This window comes from Balearica regulorum, chromosome 4 (assembly GCF_011004875.1).
Source record: "Balearica regulorum gibbericeps isolate bBalReg1 chromosome 4, bBalReg1.pri, whole genome shotgun sequence".
Taxonomy (NCBI): domain Eukaryota; kingdom Metazoa; phylum Chordata; class Aves; order Gruiformes; family Gruidae; genus Balearica; species Balearica regulorum.
In genome coordinates this window covers 2089006-2116709 of record NC_046187.1, presented here as the reverse complement: position 1 = coordinate 2116709, position 27704 = coordinate 2089006, and the positions used below count along the sequence as shown (strand labels likewise).

General features: G+C 44.7%; 1 protein-coding gene across 3 annotated transcripts in view; it reads right to left on the bottom strand.

Annotated features, from left to right (window-relative positions):
* The window catches only part of SHROOM3 (shroom family member 3), a 149718-nt gene that overhangs the window by 71976 nt on the left and 50038 nt on the right, over positions 1-27704 (bottom strand). Inside the window, exon 1 of one of the 3 annotated variants that reach the window (XM_075750892.1) lies at positions 19730-19890. The exons of the other annotated variants lie outside the window; for them this stretch is intronic. The gene's annotated coding sequence lies outside the window, so the exon portion shown is untranslated. Of the gene's footprint in view, positions 1-19729; positions 19891-27704 lie in introns of those variants that run through there. 3 annotated transcript variants of the gene reach the window in all.

The window sequence follows — 27704 nt, the reverse complement described above, 5'->3', positions numbered from 1 at the left end:
GGAAATGTTGGGGTTTTTTCTGAAAAGTTTGGACCTGTGACTGAGTATTTCCAAAGTTCAAAACTGAAGCTTTTTCATTTCTACCAGAAGTGATGCTGGTCTTGTGAGCTGGGGCTGGGAGCAGAAATGCAGCATGTCATCACTGAAGCCGATGCATCCATGCTAGCAGAAGATCTTTCTGCACAAGAAATGAGGTAAAAACTAGATAAAATGACTGGAGAGTATTTGGAGTGTCCTGAATCTCTCTTTGCAAAGGCCAGACATTCAAGGTCTTACTGTTCCCTAGCATATACTATATAGACATGCGGTGCACACAGTTATTTCCCATATACTCCAGAATAAATGAGAACAGAATCAGACTCCAAAGTAGCTGCTTGAGAACTGTTAGTGAACTTTCTCTGTAAGTCTCTCTAAAGCTCTGAGCCACCACCCATCATGCATACGGTATTAATTTTAAGGGGATAAATAATGCAGAGCAAATTAAAAAAATTCCCATGCACTCAACCCACAACATTCCAGAGCTATTTACTGGGTGGGGTTTTTTTGTAATTTTATAGGGTTTTTAACAGTTTTAAACACTGTCCTGCTTGATTCATTAGTTTGGTCTCCAGTGAATAATTGGAGGTTTTTACAAGTCTAGCAAACACTCCGCTATTATATTATTCTAACCCAAGATATAATAGTAGTGATCTGTGACAGTTTGATAGCTGCTATACATACAGAGCTGGGGCTTAGATTTTTTCCTTTCCTCCTTTTTTTTTCCTTTTTTCTTTTGGTGAGAGCTGGGGGAAGGCAGCGACAGCCAATCTTGTGACCTGCTGATTTGTTCTGCTGGTGTCTCTCACCCTCCAGCATGTCAGATGTATTTTTCAGCATACACTAAAAAAACTAATCAAAACAATCCTGCAGCGTAAAAGGTGCAGGCAGCGACTTTCTGACACTTTTCAGGAATTGCCATCACTGGGAATTCTCATGCCCCACCACCCACCCTGAGTAACCTTCATAACAAAACAGGGCTGAATGCCTTCAGAAATGATTCAGGTCAGAGCAAATGTTGCTCATGTTTTATCACCCGGGAAACTCAGAAACTTTCCAAGAATGAAGTTATGGGAGCCGGGCAAGCCAGGGAGCTCTAATGTACTGTCTCTCGCAGACAACAAGGCCTCAGTGTCAAAGCAACAAGACCAAGGGCAGAGAAAGCGGTGAAGAAGGCCGCCCTGAGAACCTGCAGGACACTGGTTGCAAACAGGTGGCTGAATACTAAAGAAAGAGACACAGAGAGAACAAGCAGCAAGACACAGGCATGAATGGAATATATTTTACAGCCTGGCATGAAGAATTTAAGGAATTAAGACGGTTCTTTTTTGTTTCCCAGCTTAGCAGAAATATTCAGGCTTTAATTATCACTCCTCTTGTTGATGGAACACAAATCCCCAAGAATCCCCTTCTGGAGCACTCTGCGGTCTTTGACTTACCTGACACCCAGAAAGAATTTGATTTTGTGCTTGACATCGCTGTCAGCAAATAAGAGAAACTGGTGTTAGAGGTTTTAGCCTCCTTTGTTGATCTCGGCTTGCACAGTTTGAGGACTTCAGGCAGATTGGCATTAAACAAAAAAAAGTCCAATGTGCTTTTGCCCTAAATTCCAGGGTGCTACTCTGTGACAGGAGTGCCGGCAGTCACCTCGCTCCCTTCCCCCAGCACACGGCCTCTCTATCCACGGGCTTGATCCTGCAAGGCTGTGCGTGCTGTCCTCACACCAGTACGGGGGTAATCCAGATCATTTCAGTGGAACTACTCACATTCTTAAAGCTGATCATGATCTTAAAAGCTTTGCTGGATCAAACCAGAATATTTGGCAGTGCACGGGACTGAGTCACTCAGGAGTCACTTATTTTGGTGAACCTTCCTATCGGGTCTGCTGATCACCTTCACAGTAGTGCTGCATGCAAAAGGCATTTCTGCAGCGATCTGCCTGCATTTTGCACTGCAGGCAACTCCCGATTGCAGGCAACATGCCCTTTTGCTTGAGCAGCCCGACAAACATCTCCAGTAAGTGACAAAGGCAATGAAATGATGAGTGCAGCAATTTCCAAACTCTGGGACAGGGCAGAGCCAGACTGAAGGGTAAATCATGCATTTCTGGCTTGCCTTTAGCTATGTCAGTACTTGTGAGTAAAGTGAGTAAAGAAAACTTCATGACCTCCAGGCCTGGAGCAGCTCACTGAACTTATGGGGACTCACCAGGAAAGGCATCTTGCGGGTCTGACCCCAAGGTGAGTATTAACATCTTTTTTAACTCAGGTTTCAAGGAAAATCTCTAATTCACCTTGTTTCTGTTAGAGCCCAAATGGGTTTAAAGACAATGTCAGGTGAAAGATCCGCAGGGACTTAAAGCCCCTATTGTCCGTCAGCCTGACTTTAATCCCCCAGCCCTGCAGAATGCGTTTTGGTCTTTGCTCTGGAGCTCTTGCTATTCTAACCACATTGCATGGCCTGCATTCTGCCCCATTAGCTCAGCCAGTTTCCTCCACCGAGGTCACAGGAATGTGACTGAGAATAAATCTATCAGCTAGAGAGAAACCTCCCCTTTACAGCTCTAAGGCCTGATGTGCAGGATTTAAACCAATTCACTCGGTTGTTCCTGTGCCCTCTGGCAATCCACATTCAATGCAGGAGCCAGGTTTTATAGCATAAACACAGCAGGTTGCTAAATAATTGAGCTGACAAACTGGTTGGAATGGTTGTGGTTTCAATCTGGCAAAGAGGCAAGCTGGTCCTTTGACCTCAGGAACAAATGCTGCCCCTGCTTTTAGGGAACAGACATCACCACCGCCCTCATCCCACCAACGTGTCAGGTGATAAAGGCAGGTGATCAGTATGTATGGCTCTTAGAGATTAGGCCCTGAGACATGAGGAATCCTGCTTGGCTTAACCTTAAAACATACAGGCTAGCAGTCAAGTAATTGCCTTTTTTGGGGGGGGTTGGTTTTGGTTTTTTTATTCCTATTTCTCCAGAAGAATGAACTAGCAAGACATTGGGTACCTGCCTAAAGGAGATGGAGGAGTCACTAGAGCCAGTGGTGGAGCTCAGGAACTGGGAAGGGCATCACGGCTGCGCACCATCATAGTGAAATCTTCCTAAAAGTAATCAGGGAATGCTTTTCCTCAAATACTCTTACAAACCTTACTCATTCCTGCCTTACAGAAACATAGCGATGTACGACCTCCCTCCAGCATGAACTATGACTGCTTTGTTCAGCCAGCAAGCAATCGCAGCAGCTTTTGTACTGTACTCTTCATTTCCCTGGAGGGAAGCTGAAATGGCAGCGACACTGAAAAATAAAAATCTTCTCATCAAGCAAATTTTATCCTTGCTGAATCCACCTTTGAAGGCTAGCCCCTAAGAGCAGACGTGGGTAAGGAACCTGAAATGTGACAGCATGAACTCAGAGTTGGCATAAGATTTACACTAGAGTCATTTTCATTAAAAAGATAAGATCCTTCAGAATTCTTAGGCAGCTTATGGCAACCACAAACCCTTATTCATTCTTTAAAAAAGCTGTTTGTTACAAACTCTCATAAGCCCCCCACCCTCGGGGTAAGTCAGATGAAAGATGTCTGCCTGTTAAGTTCCATGACAGAAAATATTTTAATGACTTTGAAATTAAAGTGAGATCTTCTTACGTATGCCTTAACTATAAGAAAATAATGCTTAGTTCTTAGGTCCTTTCTTTAGGAAAAGGTAAAGCCAAATCCAGTGCCACCCTGGAGATGAGTGGCAGAGCTGCTGGCAGTGGAATGGGTCTTGTGTCTGAACCTAATGGAAAGATGAATAATCACTGCATGGCAGAGGGAGGCTGCAAGGACGAGTACAGAACCACCTATGACGAGTACGGAACTGTAGCTACTGATGTTTGTCACCAAACAGCACACTTTGCAAAATTTCAATTTTCAGAACTGTTCTCAGTAACAGCTGTTGCTGTTTCAGGTCCTGCTGCTGGGAATGATTTCTCAAAAGGAAATACGGTTTTTCCATAACACCAATCTGTTGATGCAGATGGGATTAAGAGAACGCAGCTCAGTGCATAAATGCATAAGAAAGAAACCACATGACTTACTGCTACTCAGTGTGCTTTGAGAACTAACCTCACATACCTAATAGGCACAAATGACACCATACATTCAAAAAGAGCTGCATCCCTACTTAATGAGCTTGTTAAAATGGCATCTCTTATTTGTGACTTAGTTCTTTGGCAATGACATGAAAAGTGCAATCATCGCAAAAACATTCGAACATCCCATTTGCTTCTTATCACGAAAGAGAAACAAGAAGGATGGAAAGCATTTAGCAAAGCTCATCTATTTCACAAGACAAATCTCTTGAAGAGTTCGAGACTGAGATGGCCTCTTTCAAAGCAGCTCTTGGACCAGCCACGCTGCCGTGCCACTTGGTGCTTTCCAAGCATAAAAACTTCACACCAAATGTCACTAATAAAATAAATGTGTTTGGGCCAAAGAACTCCACACTGTAACTTCATAGGCAATACACTTCTGTCACAAATAAACGTGACCTGCCGAATCAGCCCTGCAGGTTGCAGTGCCAACGATGGCCGTAACACCCTTTGGGCCGATGAGGACTACCCGATACCACAGGGCATGCTTGGAGATTGCTGCTGCCCGAGGGCCTGACTCTGCCTTTCGCTCTGCCTTTATGGCGGCAAGCACTGGGGGTTCCTAACCCACAAGGAGGGCTCCTATGAGATACAACAATGTAGATAAGAATAACTAGACAGCAATAATTAGAAGCCCGTGTCCTGATTCCAAGGCCAGCACTGTATCAAGCATACCATACTGCCTCCAGCTCACATGTGGGGGATTGCTCCGTTATTTGAAAAATGTTTTGTCTTAATCCCCTCATTTCAGCTACCTCTTTTCAACAAAGCATTGCAGGACTAGACCTGATCCAAAGCATACACGGGATAGGAACCAGGTCAGGAAGTTGACCAAGCCATTTATTTTAAAAAAAAAAAAAAAAAAAGATAAAGGACACTGCAAAGGAGCTGCTCCACCCTAGCATCTGCTAAAACAGAAATTCAGGATCAGTCATTAACGTCAAGTACAGCCGACATTGCTTTCTCCATTATCTGGACAGCACATTAGCTCCTCAGACTGTCCGTTCCTCAGATGCTCAGACAAAACTGGGACAAGGAACACAGCACCTTTCACCCCAGAGCATGTTGAGGGTCAGAAGGTCGTAAGACAGCTCAAATTAACCTTGCAACTGCTGCTAAAAAGTTCAGGGCCCTGGAAAATACTCCCCTGCCCATCTCCCAGGGTGCAGTCAATGCTGGGAAGAACAAATGTGAGTGTGGGCAACACACGGCAGTTCAGGTCTGCAAGCTTTTACTCACACGAGTAATCCTTATTGCCTGATTAGTCCCACTGCAGGTGCCCACATAAACCTGCAGGAGGAGGAGACGAGGCCTTCGCAATGGAAACTGTGCTGAGACATACATGGCGGTATTTTTGCAACCCCTTCTTCTGTTGGGACTTTTCCACATTTCCCAATCCATCCCTTTGTTTTTCCTCTTTCTTTTCCTTTAGTATTTGTCCTTGTCAGCAAGGCAAAAGCCCTTGAAAAGAACTGCCGGCGGTTTCCTGGTGGCCCACACACATCGCAGGCTGGATGTGCTGTGTAGCAATGTCATCATGTGGCGTTGCGTCACATAGGTGCGCACATACATAGAAACACCCTTAGGAGAGGCTGGGAGTAACAAATATATTACAGGAAAACCTGTTTACAAGAGCTGTTCCAGCTCAGTGTTGCAGATCCATCAGCTGCTCGGGCTGTTCAGTTCTGTTCAGTCCGTACAACTCCTCCCGCACTGGCTGCTCCCTCCTTAAACAGCGTGTGTGGGAGAAGAGGTTCTGGCTTCACTACTTCCATCAAAGGACAAGTCTTCCCTGCAACCTTTCTTTAGTGACTAGCTGCACTTACGTATGTAAAGTACATAAAGAACAAAATATCCCAAAAGACATATGGACAATTTGCAGAGCAAAACTAAACTCCCTCTGGTTCCTCACCCTTTCTTTCCCAGCACGGTTCTCTTAAATGAGCGTGCGAAACAAATACGGCTTACTTTTGGTTTACTCTGAAGCAATGCATGCGCCCACACCCACACACCCCCAGTCCCACACCATGAGCTGTAAAACGGCTTCCGGCCCTGTGGCTTGTGATTTATTTTCAACTTCAAACAAACAAAGATATACATAAAAAAAGGTACAATGCTGCGTTTTCCTGGGTTCTCCTCTGTGGCACAACTGCTTTAGGGTACCTCCTGTGCCTTGTCATGTGTTCTTCATTTCTGGTGAACCCTGTGAGAGCCGAAGCACTACAGAATCCTCACGAGTAGGAAAATGTCAGGATTAGAAGCGTAAAAGTGATTTTCGGCAGACATCCTGAGTTAGGAGGCAAGACTTTCAGCCAGTATCATGACCTACTGGGATGGCAGGGAGCAGACCACAGACAGCGTCAGCTTTACTTGTGAAATCCCATAGATTCTAACACTTTGGGAGAGCTACAGGTACCTGGGGCGCTCTGTTTATTACGCATACTTTCAGAGGTACTGGAAGTACAAGCCAAGTTTGTACCGCTCATGGCGCCAGCCCCTCTGCAAAGACAGAACGACCAGTTAGGCAATGGGGAAGAGGGGACGCAGAAAGGCCAAGGTCATACACCGGCCTTGCGACCAGAGCCCCCATCTTCCAAGCGCTGGAGAGACATCCCAACTACCTGCCTGGCATTGCAATCGTGGCACCCTTCCAGCTACATGAAGTTCAAATGCTCCTTCCCAGCACCACCAGAAACGCCCTGCCCGCCCTTCGCTGTAAACGGTGGATTCCTGCTCCTGGGCATGTGGGGCTGAATAGGCTTGGGGGCTCCCATAGGCTGGATGGGAGAATGATGAAGATCTGTTTCTCTTTTTAGCTTCAAAAGACTCATTCTTGGGTGACCAAGGCTGAGGAAGGCAGTATTTTTCTTTAGCTAACAAGCAGTTCTCACCAACTACTTAGCAGGAAAATCTCCTGGGCTGCGGTTACAGCTACCAAGTCAAAGTACAAAGACATTCTTCTGAAAATTAGAGAGAAAGACCTTATTTTTTTCCTTTTAATTGCCATTTCATACCTTCAGCGGTGCAATGTATTTTGCAAAGTGCTTTGCACATAGTAATTAAGCCTCATAACATCCCTCACCTTAGGAAGGACTGTCACACACACTGCCCAGACGGAGAAATGCAAATACACAAAAGTAAACAGCTTTTACCTTTCATCTCAGTGAACACGTGGCACAGGCAGAAATGAAACTCAGGCGTCCTGGCCCCCTAATAATTGAACTCATCTCTCCCTGACACCTCCAAAAGAAGGAGAAAACTCCTCTCTGCTCAGCAGTGACAATCTGGTTCCTATTCTGCTGCTCTCGTACCAGCTTGTGCTGCAAGCAGAGAGGTCCCTTCAGCTCTGCAGGTGCTCCAGCCTAAACAGAGAGGAGTCAGTAACACATTGCTAAAACATTCAGGCCGAGGTAAGACCTGTTCCATGGGGAGAAAGAGACTGTCAGCTGGCAGGCCAGCCAGCTCGCTGGGTAAAATACAGGTTTCTCTGCAACTCTAGGGCCCCATTCATCATTAAAAGCCTGGTTATGTACTAAGCAATTGTTTTTCTGAGCAGTGGGTTCCTTTTCAGAGTAATGGATGTTGACTGGGGCGTGATGGGAATTTTTACAGATCTCCTTCTTTCTTGAGGAGCCACCATTTATACTGTCCCTCAGCAGTTTCACACACCCTGACAAAGACCAACAGGTAGTGCTTTCCTTGAGTGCTAAGCTTCTACGTTATTTTGATGAATAACGTGCGACAAAAGGGAGAATGCTGACCAGCATTTTCTCGAGGTTAAATGGACATTGCTTCACCAAAGTCACAAGATTTCCATGCCATTTGCTACAGGGGACCAGCCCAGTGGCATATCTTTGCATTGCTAATCTGTCTGTGCTCCGTCTCTTTGCTTCTAGCCAATGCCTGCACAAAGCAAAACACCAAGTTGCACAAAATTGCCCCAAGAGTAAACAGTTACCCATCATTACAGCAATCCAACAAGAGTCTGAAATTGTACACCTAGTAATCAGACTTTATATAATCTAACTATAGGCCTTTATTTTAATGTTTTCTATAAGGAAAGAGGTATACTGGTGATTTTTTAGAGGTAGGTATTGGCTAATTATTCTTTCCTTAAGCTTCCCAGGGGATTAGAGCTGGGTAAACAGCGAAGAGTAATACTAGCTACCTTACTCCCAAATTTAAATTATGTTCAGTGCTGACGGTTTGTATTTTTTTTTTGCCCCTAAACGGTCACATGAAGGTTTGCTCTCTCTTTGCAGAGCACCAGATATGCAAATGTACTAAGACTGCTCACAGGTCTTATTGAAGGGCTCGATTTCAGACACACCCAGTGCTGGGGTAAGGTCACTCACTGCCTTGACTCCAGGCCTGGAGCAACATCGCTTGCTCTTGTCCTTAATGATATCACAAAGCTTGCGCCCTTAAAAGATTTCTTATCAGCAGCAGAAAAAAGAAATGCCTAGGAGGTTCCAAAAACTCGTGTCTGAAGGCTTAATAGGTTGATTTATGAGTCTGGGTTCTCCCCCACTGTGGCTCAAAGTAAATGTTCAGTTACAATTTTGTCAAGGGCTGGCTGATCATTTCCTACTTTGTCAGCTTTACTAAAAGGAGCAGCCTCTCTTCCTCTTCCAGAAGCATAGCTTCTCTGATAAGAAAAACTTGAAAAAACAAGAGCAGTTCAAATTCCAAGAGCACTAATTCATCATTAGGCCCAAACTCCTTTTCATTAGATCATTTAAAAAGCCTCTGCCAGGCAAGGCGGGGGACTTCTCAGGTATGCTAGCAGCTGAGGATAAACATCAGGCACTTCTGAGGTTTTAGTACATGGAAGTGGCAAAATCCTTGTGCTCTCTGAATTTCACAGCTCTATTTCCATGTGGTCATGCATGAATAGAATTTTTCCTACTCTCAGCTGGACACAATATATATGGGAGGCACATCCTGGGATGGGACATTCATAGCAAACCAAAGGACAAGGCCACAAGCTCTAAATGGTTAAAGGGAGGTGTGGGAAGCGTCACCACGGCTGAGGCAGTATGTATTTTGCGCAAGATCTTTTAGCACAAAAAGCTGTGGTTTTAAAATGTCGCAGGGAACCTCAAGCATCCGTGAATTTACCAGCACCATCCAAGAGGCACTTAGACGTGTAAATAAAATAGTTGGGCAGTTAGTCCTGGCTCCCAGCGTGTAACCCCTGTGCAGGAACAAACTTTGTCAGCTCTGATAAGGATATAGGCCGGTTACACAAAGGTGAGTGGCCCCACAGATGGCACGTTATGAACCAAAGAAACGCTTTAAATGGTTTAAGGGCACTAACCTGTTGTACTAGATGGCAGATCCGAGGTGGGTAATCCAAGCCTAAAGCAACCCGAATCTACCATAATCCAAGGAGTTTTGGTCTGGATATGCTGGATGCACACATGGGTCTTTGGGGGACACCTCATGTTGACTTTTAAGAATTCCTGCTAGTCAGTACAGAAATGTCCTTGGAAATTGTTATGTTTAGTGCTCATCATGCAGAGAAGACCAGGCAAACATGTAGCCTCTGAAAAATAGAAGTGACATCGAAGAAGTATTCCTTTCGGAATTACTGCAAAAGCTGCATATCCCAACCAATTTAGGAACAAAAAACACAGCCAAAGTGACGCAAATAGAGCATGTGGAATACAAAAAGATGAGTAAACTGAAGGACAAATGACCGCAGATAGAAGAGATGTGAAAGAGGCATGGAAAAAGGTACAGAGCAAGCTGGTATAGCTTTTGCTAACCTTTCCAAAGAGAAATCACTATAACTAAAATAAAATGGATGATGATATGGGGAAAACATCCTAAAAAATGCAAGACTGAAATAAGACTTAAAGTATCAGTCTCCAGGGTGTACTGTTTGCCAGGTACATTACTGAAAGGAGCATATTCGATGTACTCTGAAGCTCCATTTGTTAAGTGACGCTAGAGACAAAACACTAGGTTAAAAGAAACACTGATCTTCTTAGAAAGTGTCATTCATATGTTGCTAAAATACCATTAGCCTTCAAAATGGTTTGTATTTTAGAAGGTCTCTGTTATGCAAATTCAGCGAAGACATTTTTGAGGGCCAGGCCCAGTCCCAGGTTGTTTGAGATTAGTTAGTTGCTGTGTCGGGAATAAACAAAGCCAGTAAGGAAAGTGGGAAAGGAGGTACTAAGTGTTATCTGAAGGTGCCTCATGATACCTAACATCCAAGGTACCACAAAACTTGCTGTTCATCACCTGGGCTCCCCTATGAAGACAGGAGAAGTTCGGTGCAAACAGAGAACGTGCCTTAGGGTGCCCGTACCTGCGGTGAGCACACCAAGGGGATGCCTGTGACCAGTGTGGTTGGTGCTCTGGAGAGCTGGGATCAGACATTGCATGGCTTCAGTGGCAAAGCTTAAATTGTTCCAGGTGGTTAAAGTTATTAAGGTGAAAAAATCTCTAATCAATGCCATTGTATTCCCATTGACGGCCACTGCAGTATCTGACATAGCTTGAGGAGCAAGGACACGTTCCTTCAGCTCCCCTCCCAACAAAGAAGAGATGGTACCTAGGATCATCCTTCAGATTTTTGCTAAATAGCATGCCATGAAATGTGCCATTTCCTGAGGCTACGCTCACCTCTTTAATGAAGTAATTTCACAAACAAATTTGTCCCCACATAGAAAATGTGGCACAATAAAAAGGGAACATTTATTCTCAGCCTACACCAACCTCAAATGATTCCTTGGAGTTGTGAGAGTGACTTCCTCTGCTAATATCTTGCTTGGCGTATTAGAAAGATGAGGCTTCCAGAGCAGCAGTTTTTGTAAGCTACTTGTGCTTTGCTCTCTCAGGCTGCCCTCACTCACATGTTTGCACGTGTGCATCATGTTATTTTCTCTGGCCCAAAGACGCCTCCGGTGCAGGAGACACACTGCTAAGGTAGAACCTGCTGTGTTCCTTTCTCCACACGGTCCTGCTGACCCTTACGGGAAAATATCATATGTTGTGCAATCATGCTAAGAAAGAGGATTAAAGATGCTACTGTGCAACTCCCGTGCCTCTGAAATTTGATCGGACATTTCTGCGAGCAGGTTTTGCTGGCCGGAACTGCTCACTCAGTCTACAGAAATCTGCAGAGTCATATGATCAAAGGGACCTTCCCCCCTAGAAGAATTTGGACTGCCAGAGCTGTCCTATTAAGGAAATACTAGCAAAAACAGAAAGTTGGGTGTGTCTGGGCAGCTATCTGCCTCTTTTCATGCTATCATGCCTGGACGTAAGTGAGAGACAAAGGGGAAATCTGCCTGTCCACAATGCAAGGATTAGACATGTTCTTTGCTAAGTCCAGAGCAGAAAAAAATTGGTGGAGAGACCGACTGCTGCTGGTTGCTGAGTGCTGTACTGCCACAGGCTGCGCATGATCCATCTGTGTGGAGTGAGATGGCAGCAGGGAGTACAAAAGAGGGCAGAGAGGGAAAGAAAACATGCCACTTGTTAGCCTACAAGCTCTCACCCTTCTTAGTGATAACCTTGAACAAAATAACAAACACCTCTCTTTCCAAAACAGGTTAAAAATGAGATTTCTGCTGAAGCATCAACATTTTTCCACATGGATAGCAGCTGGTTTTGCAGCACATTTTCTCTAAATGCTTCCTGCTCCTATGGCGTGCAGGTAACTTCAAGTGTGACAGAGTTTGTATCACTAACACACCTTCAGACAATGACATTTATTTCCCAGTGCGTGGTCTGATCCTGCCTAGGAGATGCCTAGATGCGTGGATAAAGACACTGGAGACTACTCCACGCCGCTAAGCTTACGGCAGGTAAGCATTAGTTTTTTTGGAAAGGCTTGATAAGAGTCCAGGCTAGCATATCGTACAGTGGCAGCTGTGAACCCACAGCAACTTCACCTTGTTTTTTATGCTCTCAAGGGACAGCTACAAAGACGAGAAAAGAGCTTATGAGCTCCAGGGCCCACACCAAGATACCGCTCACTCTAGGATGCAAAGAAATGAGCGTACGGTGCTCTCTCCCACTTCATCCTATCGAACATGGAATCACAGGCAATCTTCAAAAGCAGGCACTTGAGAAAACATTTTCAATTAAAGAGCACAAATGAATGGGCTCCCACAAAGATCAAGTCCCAGCGTTACTTGTCTGCTGTGTGTCAAAGCTCGTGCTGTACTCTGGAACTCTTTGTAATGCACAGAGCTGTTACAAGGGCATAATAAAACTGCAAGCAAGCTTATAATGCCAGATCCCAACTTTCATTAAAGCAGGAGTCGCCTACATTGATACTATGGGATGTAAGTTAGGCTGAAGAACTAGACCAATAGTGACACAGAGTGAGTTAATAGGTTTGGACACTAAAGTTCACTCAGGGCTCACAGCAGCTCTCTAATATTCTTAGAGTTTCCCCCATCCCGCCAAATCTCAAAGCATCCATCATGCATTGGAAAAGCCAAGTTCTCGCTCGGGCTTTCCTGGCTGCAACTGAAAGGGGAACATCACAGAGCTCTCCTCAAGGTGCTCCAGGGGAACTGGAAAAGCAGCAAAGAAATGGCAACATGAAATCAAAAGATGAGAATTATTCACACTAAATCGTCTCCCTTCAGTTGTCACCCCCAACCTCCTGCTCCAGCAAAGCAGAGTCAAAAACTGCACTGGAAACAAAGCCCTCCTTTTGTTCTCTAAAGACTAGAAGTCTTTTTATATTTAAATGAAAATCTGTCAAACTAATTAAGTGAATATGTAACGGTCTCATTTTGTACTCATTACAGAACATCGTAATGGCCATAAATTCCTCTGACAGAGCGTGTATGTGTGAACATGAATGTCTGGTAATGTCTCATAAACTTCAGGCTGGACTATGTCTTTTGTCTTTAGGTTAGACCTTGTAAGACAAACAAAAGCCCCAGTATTGCTTAAATTAGATGCAAAGTGCTATGTTACAGCAATATTATAAGCACGATTCTTGTGCACACAAACCAGCCAGGGGACTGGAGTGATGGTTCCCACCGTGACTGCAATGTGGCCCTTGTGTAGGTCTGTAATGCCATGCATTGTCCGAGATGATGTACAATTTTCTGCTTGAAGATATATGGGCAATACAGCTGTTGCTGTGGATTGCTCTGAATATACTGTCAGTATAACTTCAATGGGATGTGACATTCTTGGCATTTTTTTGCTTTTTGATAGCCACAAATAAAAGGAAGAAAAAGAAATATGGACAAGCAGCACTGAAATAAACGTTTATATATTTTATCTCATTTATAATTCTCATTCTTTTTCACTTGTTTGTCTTTAGCAAATAAACTTTCCTCATGACTGACGATGGGTAACTTTTGAACTGGCAACTAACAGACCATGGTCCCCGACTGCTGAAACAATGTCTCTGGGCAGAAAGAAGAGACTAAAGATGAAGAGAGCATTGCAGAACCCACAAAAACACCCACACTGGCTCACTGAAGAAATTAGCACAACTAAAGATACCAAGTGCTTGATTTCAAGTACTGTTTTCTATGCCTTATTCCCCTAGTTCTTCTGCAGGACATTTACTGTAAAGGAAAGGCTGCAAAAGCATGGTTATGACTGAGTAAGCTCCTGATTAAAGCTAAAGCCCCAATCCCTTGTTGCAGAAGCATTGCCATTTTCCCTGAATGAGATCAAAAGTAAAAGAAAAAACATAGGAGGAGGTGAAAGGCTAATGGCTCCTGAAAATAATTCGGTGGTGATAGGGCTGAGATTATTTCTTCAAACAACGTTCCTCTCATTAAAAGCAGGTAGGTATCAGATTTTAATGACTTGTTTTTTCCCATCTCAGTAGGACCAGAAAGACTTTACTTCCCTGTTCTCCACAGCAGTCTTGCAGAAGAAATGCTTTACCTGCCTTCTTATCACGGTTAAATGATACCTGCACTTGAAAGCAGGATTTTACCCTTCTCTACAACCTTAGGCAAATATACCTAGTTCTCAGAGAGCTGACAGGAAGGCAAATCACCTACTGCAAACTGACAGCTGTCAAGTGATAATAAATACCTGTAATGGGGAGAGTTTCATCCCCCTCAAGTACCTATCAGCTTTCACTGAAATGATACCCTCCTCCTTGTGATCAAGCTGCTATAGCTGTGTGCCCAGCTTCAAGCACAGCCTTGAGCACTGGGAGGGAGGTCTGCTGGGTTTCCTTCCCTCTCCTCTTGCATGACATCTCTTCACAAATGGCATGAAACGTCTGAGACGTGTGTTTTGGTTTGCAAGTTCCCTGACTCCCTTTTGTCTATGGGGGCTGCTCTTCAAATTTCTGTATTTATTGCAGGCCGTTAGGCATAGAAATACTAAAGAAATCAATACACTGTTTGGAAAAGTTAAATAGCCCTAAATTCTTAAAGTCTGACCTCAAACCTCTTGAAACTCTCACATAAAATTACAACATACAATTCTTTGTCTTAAAGGCATTAGAACACTTGCTTAAAAACAATCCACTCTGCGGAGTCACAGCACGAGGTTGAGCAATCTGCAGGAATGAGGCCACAGTTACTTGACAGCAGGAAAAAAGTTAAGGTGGGGGGAGAAAGGAAGTCTGCGTTTCAGAAGTGAATTTCCAGGGCAAAGGAAGGAATAAAATATTCACTCAGACAGACAGACAGTTCCTATTCCTGCTGCCTGAATAAAGGCTCTTTCAGCATTAACCCTTCCTGGCAGCATGCCGTCTCAACACTGTTGTTTGTAGGAGACAGAGTTCTTAGGTGGCAAAATCTTCCCTGGCATAAAAGTTTGCATCTCTCAGTAACACCAGTGATGCTGAGCTATCTATAACCTCCGAGAATCAGGTCCAAGAGGTGCTCTGGGGCCTGAGGACAATGATAGGCACAACAGGTCAATACACTGGGGTTATTTACACCAGTTATAACCTTGGCATCTGTAATAATAAGGCAGGAAGGACAACCGGGTGGCTACACATCCACTGGAGACTTCATGGCAAATACAGATCCACTACTGATTTGAATAGAACGAGATTTTGGCAATTAACAATAAATTACACACATCATCTCATGTTCCTAGAATGTCACAGCTCAGAAAGGAAAATGCCTCCCCAAACCAAATACAAGCTGAGCTCTAAAAGACCCTTTTCTCCTTTAGCACGCATCACTCTGTAGCGGGAATCCCAGCCCCGGCCCCGCTTATTCATGAGTATGCGTATGCAGGAGTGGGAAAGAGGGCAAGGAAGAATTTCTTTATGGAAAAAAAAAAAAAAAAAAGCAGCAAAAAAGCTGCCCCATTCCTGAGACGCTGTTGCTATGGGCCTGCGGGGTTCACAACAGATGGCAGCGAGAGCCATCCCCGCGCCTCGCTCTGAAGCTGTCCACTCAAGCATACCATTCGCATTCCCTACATACCTCCAGCCCTGCAGCTTCGGCACAGGGCGGCCCGTCCCCCTCGACGCCCCACCGACCTCTCTCCTTGAGGTGCCTGTGCCGAGCCACAGGGCCGGGATGCAAGCGGCGGGCCGACATTCAGTCCTCCCACCCCCTCTGCCTTTTGCCATCCCTCTCCATCCCTGCATTTTCCCACAACTGAGTTGTGATATGCAATTTCAGTACTTTGAGAGTTTGAATCACTGGGAGAAAGGAGTTTGTTAACTGGAGGCTCAGTCCTGGACACTGCCAATTCCTGCATCCTCACACGGGTCTGAATCAGGGTGAGAGACAAAACAGCCCCTTAGGGTCTGATCCAGACCAGGGCTGTGCATCTCCCTGATCCCTGGACAGAGGAGGCAGCGGCCTTCAGGATAACGGCTTGAGGAAGGCTGGACCGAGGCAGAGGCATCCTCTTTACTGCAGAGGATGTCATCACATCCAAAACACTTTAGAGGAGCACAGTTCAGAGCCAAGGTCATTGCCTAACGAGTGTTACTAACAGCTAAAAAGTGTGAGAGAAAGTGTGCAGAGGGAAAACAATGTAAAGATGGAGTAAGAGAAATACCAGGCGGGGAAAAGCATGATTTGAGCAGCAGAGATGTCCAGATCTATAGACACTAAAAGCAGCAAGCAACAAACTCCAGGCACAGCATTCTGCCTTGCTGCTCCATCTACTCTACTGTAGGGCAAGATTACCTGCTAAAGCCCCTCAAATATGCAAAACCGTGTTGAGAAGTCCCCGCTGCTGGGGAGTTCATGGTCTCAGCCTTCCTCTCCGCGCCCTGCAAAATCCTGCCTGGGAACCAAGGCATGCCTCCGACCGCACAGCGAAGCCTTCCCAGCCCCCAGGGCACAACCGGGCTAAAGAAAAGTCAATCCGCCATCACTCCCGCACGCACGTTTGACACTTAATCGTACCGTTCTGGTCTCCTAAACCCAAACAACAGACATGTTGGCTCTGTAGTAAGGAATTTGAATGTGATTTGCCTGTCGCTTGCTGATCACACATAAGAGGTCTCTTTGGGGCTTATTTGCATTTGGCTGCTGGAGTCACCGTTTTTTTCTTTTTTTTTCTTTTTTTTTTTTTTCAGGGAGGTTACAACAACGATGGAGACAAAGCAGCAGATGCTGTAGGCTAACCATGAAGAGCGGCACTGGAGGTGTGCAGCTGGCCATCTGCATTGTGCCGAGCTGCAGGGCTGCTTGGAGGCAGCCTGGGAAATGTGTTCGCTGCTCACCAGCAGGTTCAACCAAAATCCTTCACCGCTCTTCTTTATGGCTGTGATTTGCCTGAATCTCCTAAATGTTGTCTTTCTAAAGCACCGGGGGATAAAGGTTTTTTCTGTTTTGTTTTTCTTCAGATGCCGACAAGGATCAAGCATTAAGTTTGAGAAAAGAGTATGACTTTTGCTAAAAGTTGGTTTGTACGACTGCATGTGCAGTCTTTTCTGTGCAGGCATGCAGGAAATTTTCCCTCCCTCTCACACACACACAATGGTTTAGATTTGGTATTTATGAGCTTAAGTTAGAAATAAAGGAGGAATGAAGTTTCCAGGTGGCTCTTTCTTTCTTTAATCTTTCCTATGTTTCTCCCTTTCTCTCCCTCTCTTTTCTATCAGTCTTTAATCAAATTCCTGCTGTTACTTCTATTGAACAAAGGACATGCTGGCACAGCCTTGAAGTGCCTATGCACATGTGTTGCCCTATAACAGCCAAGTTGCTACGATTTATTGTTAAGTGGTCCCCGCAGGCTGTAATTTCTAAAAAGCAGAAAGAAATGTCCAGGCTTTGGCAACTGAGGTAAATGTTAATATCTGGTATTTCTTCAGCCACTTGAGTTTCTATGAAATATTGCCTTTAAGACCTTGGAGGCTTCAGAAAGACTTTGACTATAAAACAGACCAGAGAAAACAGTAACATCACCCATAGATGACTTTTTCAGTTCACTTGGAGGTGATGACCAAATCTCTTTAATTCAGGCATCTCTTCAAATTTCAGATAATACATACATCACCTTTCTTCACATCATGTACTACAGAGCACTGAATCACTCTGCTCAAATTGTTCCCAGGAACAGAGAAGAAATATATGTCTGGTTCATCTGCAACCTGATATGAAGACCACAGGAGATGTCAAATCACTCAAGCAGGTACTGGATTAGGACCCAAGCTAATCCCTTGCCCATATACAATTGTCCACACTAATTTATAGCTGAACGCTTTGTTTGCAATACTGCCTGCCTGCAGTCCCCCTCAGGAGAGAGTCACAGCACGCGAGAGATGCGAGCAGGGAAGAGCGGATGTCGTCCTTTGCAGAGGTCCCTGCAGCCTCGCGGTGTACGTACGTGGGTCCTCCAGCAACGGACACGAGGTTCCTCACATCACTGCAGCCTGGGAACATGCCCACCCACGCAGGCATCAGGCCATGCCTTAAGGCAATGGGATCTGTGCTGTAAACCAGCCTCTTCCTACATGCTGGGGATCTCTGTCAGCTCCACTGCCTCAGGAATCTCCAGGGCTACTCACATACCGAGTCGTTTTGCCCTTGATGACGTGCTTAAGCAAATGCGTGCTCCTGAGAGCAGGCAAATGGATGCAGGCAAGAGCATACACGTGCTCTCTCTGCACATGTCTTCCTCAGACGGGAGAGATGGCTTGTGAGAAGCCAGTGGCATGCTCCAAGGACTGAAGCTGACCGCACATGGACAGTTTTTCCCCGGCCAGATACTTCTTTGAATTTGGTTTTAAAGAGCTGGCTCAGGCGAGGCAAAAGGAGGAAATTTAGGGCAATCTGAAGTGACTGGGAATTTGCTACTGTAACCGGTTCTAGTTGTATTGTCAAAATCTCCCTGCTCTTTAAATTTTGGAATAATGAGTGCATATTAGGCAAGGCAGTGTGCTGCACTCACAAGTTATGGCTGCATCTGTACTTCAGAACCGGCTGTTTCAAGTTGATTTTCTTAAGCAGGTAGTCCACAGCCAAAAAATACTTCATTTTACATAGACAGGGGCACAGACCCCAATATTCCACTAGCACCACTTCAACTTGCTTTCCTGTGCACTGCTGACTTTCACTAAACGGACTGGATCACCACATTGTAGAAAAAACAGTTACAACAATTTCAGCTGAAGTGCACACAGCTAAAGGTTTGGCCCATATTCACAAAAAAAACCCCAAACACCCCAAAACAAAATGCAAACAAACCTAAAGTTAAAGATATCCTAATAGCAATGAAGCAGGGAATGAGTTTAAAGATTAGTTAATTGGCTTACTAAAGGAGTTGATGTCTCAGGAAATAATCAAAATCAAAGTTCAATGAACTTAGTTTTATGATTCACAACCAATCCGGCATATAGGCGTGTATAATATACAACAGGTCTGCAATGAATGTATATTAGTACAGGCCCATACTGGAGCTATACTGATTGCCATCTCTTAAGAATCAGTCTCTTTCACATTCTCTACCTGCAACGTTATCGTATTAATCAAACAAGAATATATCCCAGCCTGTACGGCTAGCTCATCTGTATTAAACACCGATGCCAAGTGTTGGCCTGGTTTGACACTGACTTTAAACAACTCTCAACTTATAAAAGGTGAAGGCCAAAAAGAGTGCCACTTTCTTGAGCAGAGACTCTTCCAGAGTATAAAACTGTAAAATACACCCAACACGTCATGGTGTGTACGTGAGTCAGATCCTTCACTCATGAGACTCAGTGTCCCAAGTGCATGACGTTATTATTAGCACCCTTTGACACCAAGGGAGGGAATGGCCTTAAAACATGCTGTACAACTCCGGAGGCTCTCGGAAGTTCACCTCTCCTGCGAGCTTCTGGCACTTTTCTAGCCTAAAGCCCAATAGATTTGCTTACAGGGCTCAACAGCTTCACCAGTGACAGAACCTGAGCAGCGGTACAGCACTGGCTCCCTGTTTTCTGCAAGCTCACTTACAACAGCAGCTGAAAAATCTCCCTTGGCACTGCCTGCACACTCACTTGCTCTGAAGTTTATGATGCTCGTGACATTTAGGACCAACAGGGTCCTTAAGACTCCTGTCCTCCCTCTCCCAAAGCCCTGCTGCGAGGTCCGACAGCCGTGCCCGGGTTGCTTTGCTGTAGCTGTTGAGAGGCTGCTTACCTTTTGAGACACCAGACCAAGCCTCAGGTATTCCCATCCTTGCGGCGGAGGCAGCCTACCATTTGGCGAGCGCAGTCCTCGGAGGAGGGAATGGCATTACTGCCTCGGAAAGTGGAGAAACAGGAGCAGAGCAATTAAGATAACAAGTTGCAGATACAGGTGCTGTGCAGAGAGGCACCTCAGGACTAATCCCGCAGTAAAAAGCAGGAGGTTTGCTCCGCAGAGGCAGCTCAGATTACTGCCCTCCTACCAAGCAGTCGTCAGCAGGCCTGACAGACAGAAGCAGAGACCGTGAGGAAAGGGGAATTTTGCAGAGTGAAAGTGCCAGTCAGCTCTGTCTTGACCCCCAGGAGATCGGTGGTTGGCTCCCTCTTATAATTAACACTGGGATTTTGGGGGAGAGAGGAGAAAAGAAACTGAATTCAATAAAGAAGTGTTTTCAGCCAGCCAGGAATTATTTCTTGTTTCTCTTGAAATTCACCATTCAAAGTTCATTTGAAAAAAAGTAATTGGAAGTGAGAGTGGAGGATAAAAACCTACAGTGGCGGAGAGATGTAACAGGAATATCAGTCTCTTTGCTCACTGGCCCACAAGTTAGGGCACAGTAATGTGACTGCAGGCTGAGAGTTGAAAAAAGCAGCCTGCAACGGTTCCCTTCTGCCAACCATCAGCTCTGTGGGTCCCGCTGCCTCTTCTCCTGTGCCGAAGGACCAGGCCTGAGCCCCGGCAGAGGAGAGGGCTACAGGCACGTGGCTCTGTACGGAGTCCGTGGAAATATCACAGAAAAGTATGTGGCCCTCAACACATTGGACCCATCCTGACGCAGAGGATGTCAGTCTGATGCAACTAGGTAGGTTTAGTTACCCTCTATCCAGCCAGGCTCCATCAGCATGCAAGCGAATGCTGAAAACATACATTAATTATATGTTACATATATTAAATTAGCCTGCTTTTCCTACAGGTAGCAAAATGTTTCATTTCAGGCCAAACGGAATACACAATTTCACTTCCATTGAACTGTAAATATTTTTTTTCCCAGTTTGGCTGTTAGACCAAAACATACTTTATTCACAATCTCACCCACACTTTTTACCATACGTTCTCCAATGTCAACGTCCCCTTTACTTCAAGAGTCTGAATACATCATCCTCTTTGATGCAGTTAATTTTCTGACAACCTACAGGCAGGAGAACTGTATCTCCTTTTTATAAAGGAGGTGGGTATAAGGAGTAATGGCACATAAAAATGTCCACCAGCAGGAGGAACTGAACCCAAGCCCCAGGTGCGACACCAGCTTACTGGAGGAGTTTCCCGTCTCCCCAAGACAAGAGGACGCCACTTACTGCCGCTATTCTCTTCTTGCAATTTCATCTCACGATAGCAATAATTTTAAAAAGCCTGGTAAACACAGAAGACTAAGAGGTTACTCTGAGCTAACTGACTCTTTTCACTGTCTGAAAGATGTATTTTTTAACCAATATTTCTGATTTTAATTAGCTTAGGCATTCTTTAATAGGAAAAAAAGAAAAGTTACAGTGTACTTATGCAGGTATAACCTCCATGAAAACATTTTACATACATGTACTGAAGACCGACCCTGTCTCCCTTCTAATGCCAAAGTCAAAGCAGGCAGAAAGCTGAGGAAAGGGGTATTGGGGGAAAAAAAAGTTCTATATTCTAGAGCCAGTGTTTTGGCCAGGTGCATACACGTAAATACTCTTTGTCCACCTACATTTGCGTGAGTGAGTCAGGCTGCCTTTCGCTACAAACAGGAAGATTTGTGCATATAAAAGATCATTTGATACTGTCTGTGCAGTTTCTGCTCTTCATTATTCTTTTGACTGAGATATTCCATTTACCCAGCCACAGGGGAGAAACAATACCATGGCATTCGGATGACCCATAGAAGCCCATTCATGGAAAAATGTAAAGTAGTTACAGTGACCACTTCACCCTACAAGCAAACTCCATTTATATCAGTAGGATTACGTTAGCATTCGTTAGCCTTTCCTGACCCCACCTCCCTTCCAAAGGACATCAAGCAGGAAAAGCACGGAAAAGTTTTTGAGAAATTGTTTTATATTCCTGGGTAACTACTGTATCTGAGTAAAATTAATATTTAACCCGGCCAAGGATATGTATACATCAGCATATATTGACACCACACAGCTTCTGACCCCCTTATAAATCAATATTTATAGTCAGCTCTTGAAATTAAGGTCATGCAACTGGAGCTTCTTACAATAAAGATGACGCAATTCAGTTATTGCCAGTGCTCCCCCTGCAGCTGCCCCGTGAAGCTGCCATCCTGCAGTCCTTTGCAGCTGTACAGGTAACCAGAACCTCGCGCAAGTCCAGGTATTTGCCCTATCGACTAAAGGTCAGCCGAGACACAATCACAGATAGAGAAGCAAGGCACAGATCACTCGGAGAACACTTGCTTGTTTGTTCGAGTTTTCATGCTATTGTGATCTGATCCAGCTCCAACTTAATCCTCAGGAAATTCCAAAAAGGAGGAGATTCACACCCTAAAAAGCACTTTGTACGGCATTGGCAGAGACTTCCCAGCTCTTCCAGTGTCGCTTTCTGAAAAATCAAACCCCAGTTTGATTACTGCCTGAAGAAGGCAAACTAATCCAAATGCACTCGGTGAAAGAAGCAGCTAATGCAGAGTGGCAGTGGCTAGAAATCGCTGTGTTTCGAATGCAGTTTCAGGTGAGGGGTCAGTCCTTAATGTCTTATATAGGGTAACACATTACGGTGGCTGGCATTTTTTTTTTCCAAGGCATTTTCCCACTGTCACCGTCAGTGGCCTAATTTTTTTTTTTTTCCTCAAAAATTGTATCTAGATTTTCTTCACATTTACTACTCACTGTGGGAAATTTCCTAAAAGCCTGGCAGTCCTAAGCTGGAGCTAATTAAATCCTAGACAATAAGCCTGTTGCCAGTGATTTCAAAATTAAATTCTGTTCACCTCTTAGCTGTCTGCTGTCTTTTGCATTGACCCTTCCTAATAAGATAAGGAACTGCAAACATTTTGATGAATGCACAGAAAAGTCCTCTAATGAAAATATTGATCCTTGAGATAGTTAAAGACCTAGCAGTTTGATCCAACACGCAAGCAAATTGTATAGCCTTTACTTACCTGGAAACGGACTGTAGAGACCTCGGAAATACTGTACAAACAATGGGTCGGACCCTGATGGGCTTTGGCTGGTCGCACCCGTTTGCATCAGCTGAGGAGCTGCCTCTTCGTGTAGGACTCCGACTGAAGGCTCATTTTTTTAGAGTGTTAAAAAGATACACTTTAAAAGACCCTCTCGTTGTCACAAGATCTCACGCAACAGAGCATCAGTGACACCTGGCAGACAGGGAGCTGAGAGCTGAGAAACAAGGAGGCATGACCAAAGGCACACTGGGAAGCTGTAGAGGAGTTTACAAGCGAATGTACAACAGCGCTAGTCAGAAGACCACCCTGGAGCCCCCTGCCAGTGTTAATGCCAGCTTTCGCCTCTCAGCTGTCAGTCTTAAAACTCCCATGTGCATGAAGCCTTCCTGTCTCCCGTTCCCCCAGTCATCATCACTGAACAAAAAATTAACCGCACCACATAGCAGCTCTTTGGAAAATTGCTCCTGCATTACTGCAGAGTGGAGTGTGAGTCAATGCCTATTCTAATTAATTTCATTCACAAAACTTGGATTTATTTGATGCAATTTTTTGGCATGCTGTCAAATACGACACAAAATTACATTAGTGTCATAAGAGGAAAGGATTAGTCAACAGAGTTCTTTGAAGAATTGTGTTGGCACTTGGCTTTTTGTAAAAATGCCAGCAGCTTCCCCTCTCTCTAGGAACAGCCCATTTTCTCCCGATCAATGAGGGAAATCACTGCTCAGTGAGGGTCTGAGCCAAAGCCTTTTTGAGTCTGTGGGAATCTTTCCACCAATTTCCATGGGCTCGAATCGGCTCTGAGCCTCAGATGTCACCCGTACTGACATCTTCCTCCCACACTTTGACACTATGATTGGGTCATTTATCAGGTAGAATGGAAGAATTTTTTTTCCTTTTTTTTTATTTTTTTAAAGCCTTAGTTATAGCAATTTGCTGTCAAAAGGACAACTTTGTAGCTATGGCATAGGTGTAAGTATTGAGGATGTCTGGGTTTAATTCCTGATCTTGCCACAGAGGTCTTTAAATGAGTTAGAACCAGATTTGCCCGAAAACATAACACTGGCCATGCTGTGGCAGAGCAGAGGCCCACATAGCCCAGCATCTTCTCCCTGACAGCACCTCAAAGCAGACATGTCAAGAAGAGGCTAAGAGCAGAACTAATAAATATACTCGCACGTCCAACATCTTCCCAGCCCCGGCGGTTTGCAGTGCAGCGCCCGTGTAAGCGTGAGATGGCCCCTGGCACTTAGCATCAGGTTTTTGTCTGCCACGGGACTGGCGTTTCCAGGGGGCGTATCCCTGGGTGAATTCTCAGCCCGCTCAGCACCTGAATTGGCCAGCTTCTCTCTGACAGTGCTGGTCTCAGGACTGTAGCATAGTTCTCCTAGCATCTCCCCAGGTCTCATCGTTCAGACAAGGGGGCCTGGGGACAGGGATGTGCCAAGAGAATAAGCCGAATAACCCAAGTGACACAGGGAATCTGTAGGGAAGCATGAAAACAAACATGCAGATTACGGTTATAGCCAAGGATAAGCTTAATCCTTTCTTTTTGTACAGTTTTTAGCACAACAGGAAAATGAGGATAATGTTTTCTATCCCCACTCCTCCTTTACTTGACTTGTATTTTTAGGCCAAGGCTCTTTGAGATGGAAAAGAATTGCAGGCACTGCTAAGCTTGAGGCAGACACAAACCACCAACCACCAACACTGAAAACAGAAAATCAGCCGCCTTGAATGCTGATCTTTGCTATGTTTGTATCTGCTTACTTAAACCTCACTACAGCGCTGCCCCAGAAAGTGAGCGATGATACAGTCAAATATCCTTCGCTCTACATAAAACATACTATGAGAACTGGGCAACCACACACCTTTGGACAGGTAAAGCTGTTAGTAAAGCTGTAGTTTGTATCAGGAGCAGCAGCAGCCACATACTTTAATTGCAGTATCTATCTAACGGTGATGGCTAGCACCAAGCACAAAACATCAGATCCTCATTCAAGCTACTGCTGATTTGTATGAGTGAAGGATTCGCTCATGGGTGGCTTTGGAGAAGAACAAGGCTGAGGGGTGGCTTTTACTGCCGTGGTCTCGGAAGCACTAAGCTTGTGTGCCTTGAGCTTCAAGAGTGCAACAAGATGTTAGGGCAACTATATGCTGTCTGAACTGAATGTACTTCATCTTTGATATAATATTGTATATACCACATAAATAATACTTGAACGGGCTTCCAATGGTCGCTCATATCTGTATGATCGGATATATGCTAAGAACACACATGTTGCACATTTTAGAGGTATGCAGTTTTGCTGTAAAACACAGGTCTTTTGAGACTCATACTCCATGCAATCTCACGGGCTCTGCAAATGCAAGTGTCACCATTGGAGTCCCTCACATCCCAAGTCAGAACCTACGTGCTGGCCTCAACCCTAAAAACAACAGCCCAGAAGAGCTCTGCAGGATATCTGCATGTCAGCGTGTACAGAGTAAGGGCCTAAACCATCAGTAATTCACTCCAGAAAATTTTTACTTGCTGTTCCACTAGCAAATTTTAATAGAGCTTTGCATTCATTAACCAAGACTGACGCTGGATCCAAGAGTTGAAAGAATCAAAGGACCAAATTCTGGCCTGAGGTAACTCATGTGAACTCCATTCAAGTCAATGGAGCAGCTTTCCACCCACCAAGAACATGGACCAAACTGCCCGTGGCAAGCTCACTGCACAACATACTGTCGCCTCAACAAGAATGACTTCATGTTTTCACCTCTGCCCTCCCTGCACCAGGCAACAGTGAATGCCACAGCAACTCTGAGGAATGGCTTGTAGGAGGCCTTAGTTCAAACAGTGTTTGTGTTAGAAAGGGTGTCTGAGAGTTGTTGTCCCTGTGACTGGGGTTCCCTTCAGCATGATATTCGCAGAACAGCTACATTTGCCATCATGCCTCAGTGATCTAATTGCTGCTGTTACCAACATGTTGAATGTAAAACTATGTAAACAGTGTGACGCTCTGACAGCCATTCTTGCTTATTGACCTGTGGAAAAGTCTATTTTTGGCAATTGCTGTAGGCCAGTGTGGTTGCTGTAAAGCAGACAAGGCAATGCCCACATTTTGAGCCGTATCTTCAGCTGATACAATCATGCATAACACAATTAGATCGAACTGATACCACTGAAAAGGCCTGGCTCTTTTTTCAACTGCACTCAACTCTGCTTAGATACTGAAGCTGGAGAGGAAGAATGGAAAAAACAAGTTGGAAAAAATAACGCATCTTTCACAATTAAACAACTAAGCTTCATTGCTGTGGCTTGCAGCTTTAGCTTTCAAACGCTCAGTTTCCTCCAGCTGGCTAAAGATCAACTGAGTACCAAAAACTATGTAAGGTAGTTTGCTGAGGACAGTAGGCAAGCATCCCGCAACAAGATGAAACAAACTGGTCTCTCCAGTTTCTCACAGTGATTCACACCTACTGTTCCCAAATCGGCAAATCGTGAGCAAAAAAATCTCCCCAGCATCAGCCGGTGGATTCCTCAGGCTTGATGGAACTGGTTCAGCTCATACCCACAGCGAGAGACATTTGTCACCAGCAGCAATACAGATATAATGAAGGCTATCATGGGAAATACTTGTGGACACCTCTCTTCTGAGAGCCTAGCTTCTCGGCTCACTCCGATAGCCTGACACCAGTGGAGCAATACTTGTTTGTTCTTCCCTGTAGCGCAATGGTATCTTGTCTCTTTGCTCAGTGATAATTTTAAAGGCTCGCTCTCCTTACCTGTGGCAGTTTGATCTGGCTAGCAGGACTGAACACTCAAGTAGCGGTGTGCTTTTTGCCTGATTGTTCAGTTATGAAATAAATCAGAATGAAATGAATGTGCTTTCCTCTGGGCCAGCAGAGGAAAGTGTCCTGAAAAGCCCTGTATTAAAAAGCAGGGGAGAAGAAAACAGGTAATTTTGTTGTACAATTCTAACTGTCTTAAGAATCAGATGGCAGAAAGAGCACTAGAACGGACCACCAAGCTAAACCCACCTTGCCAGCAGCAAGCACGCAAAAGATAGTAGCAGCAAGGTATGTGAGGCAGGAAATCGTAACTCAATTTAGCAGAGACTGGAAAGGGCACCTAAGGTACACTCAGTAAGGCTTTGTAATTCCCTGACGAACAGAGCAGCTCTTACTTTGGCTTATTCTGGCTTCAGCACAATGAAGTGTGAAGTATCAGCAAGCTTCCTCATAGCACACCAGCTGCAGACCTGAGGTCTACAGGAACGAACAAATACATACATGTCTGAGTCTATTGTCCCAGAAATGAATGGGCAAAACAAGTACGGGGAGGTAGCAAGGAATGAGCAGAAAGAAAGGAACTGGCTTTAGAAACAGCCTTTTAAACAGGTCAGATATGAGCAGCCCTGTTAAAGAAGCAGACAAAGCTGAACATTTGAAAACTGCCATTGAGGGCTCCAGAGCTGAGGATGAGACAAACAAAATGCAGCTAGAAAGCACCCATGAAAAATCATTTCACAATTATCTCCCAAACAAGGATCGTCTTAGGGAATGGGCTCAGTATTTACTCAATGCTAGGGCTCATATGGTCATTCTCTGCCTCTGCCCTACTTTAAGTCCATGAGCAAGGAAGCAGAAAGCATATAAATTCACAACTTTACATGTGTCTCCTACTGCAAGTTCCTCCCTGATGTCAGCAGGACATTTGCACAGGAATGAACAGCAGGCTGTGGTCCTCGTGTACTAACTGCTGGGGTACTGGTTATTTATTTATAACCATTCCTAATTATTAATCCTCGTGAGACA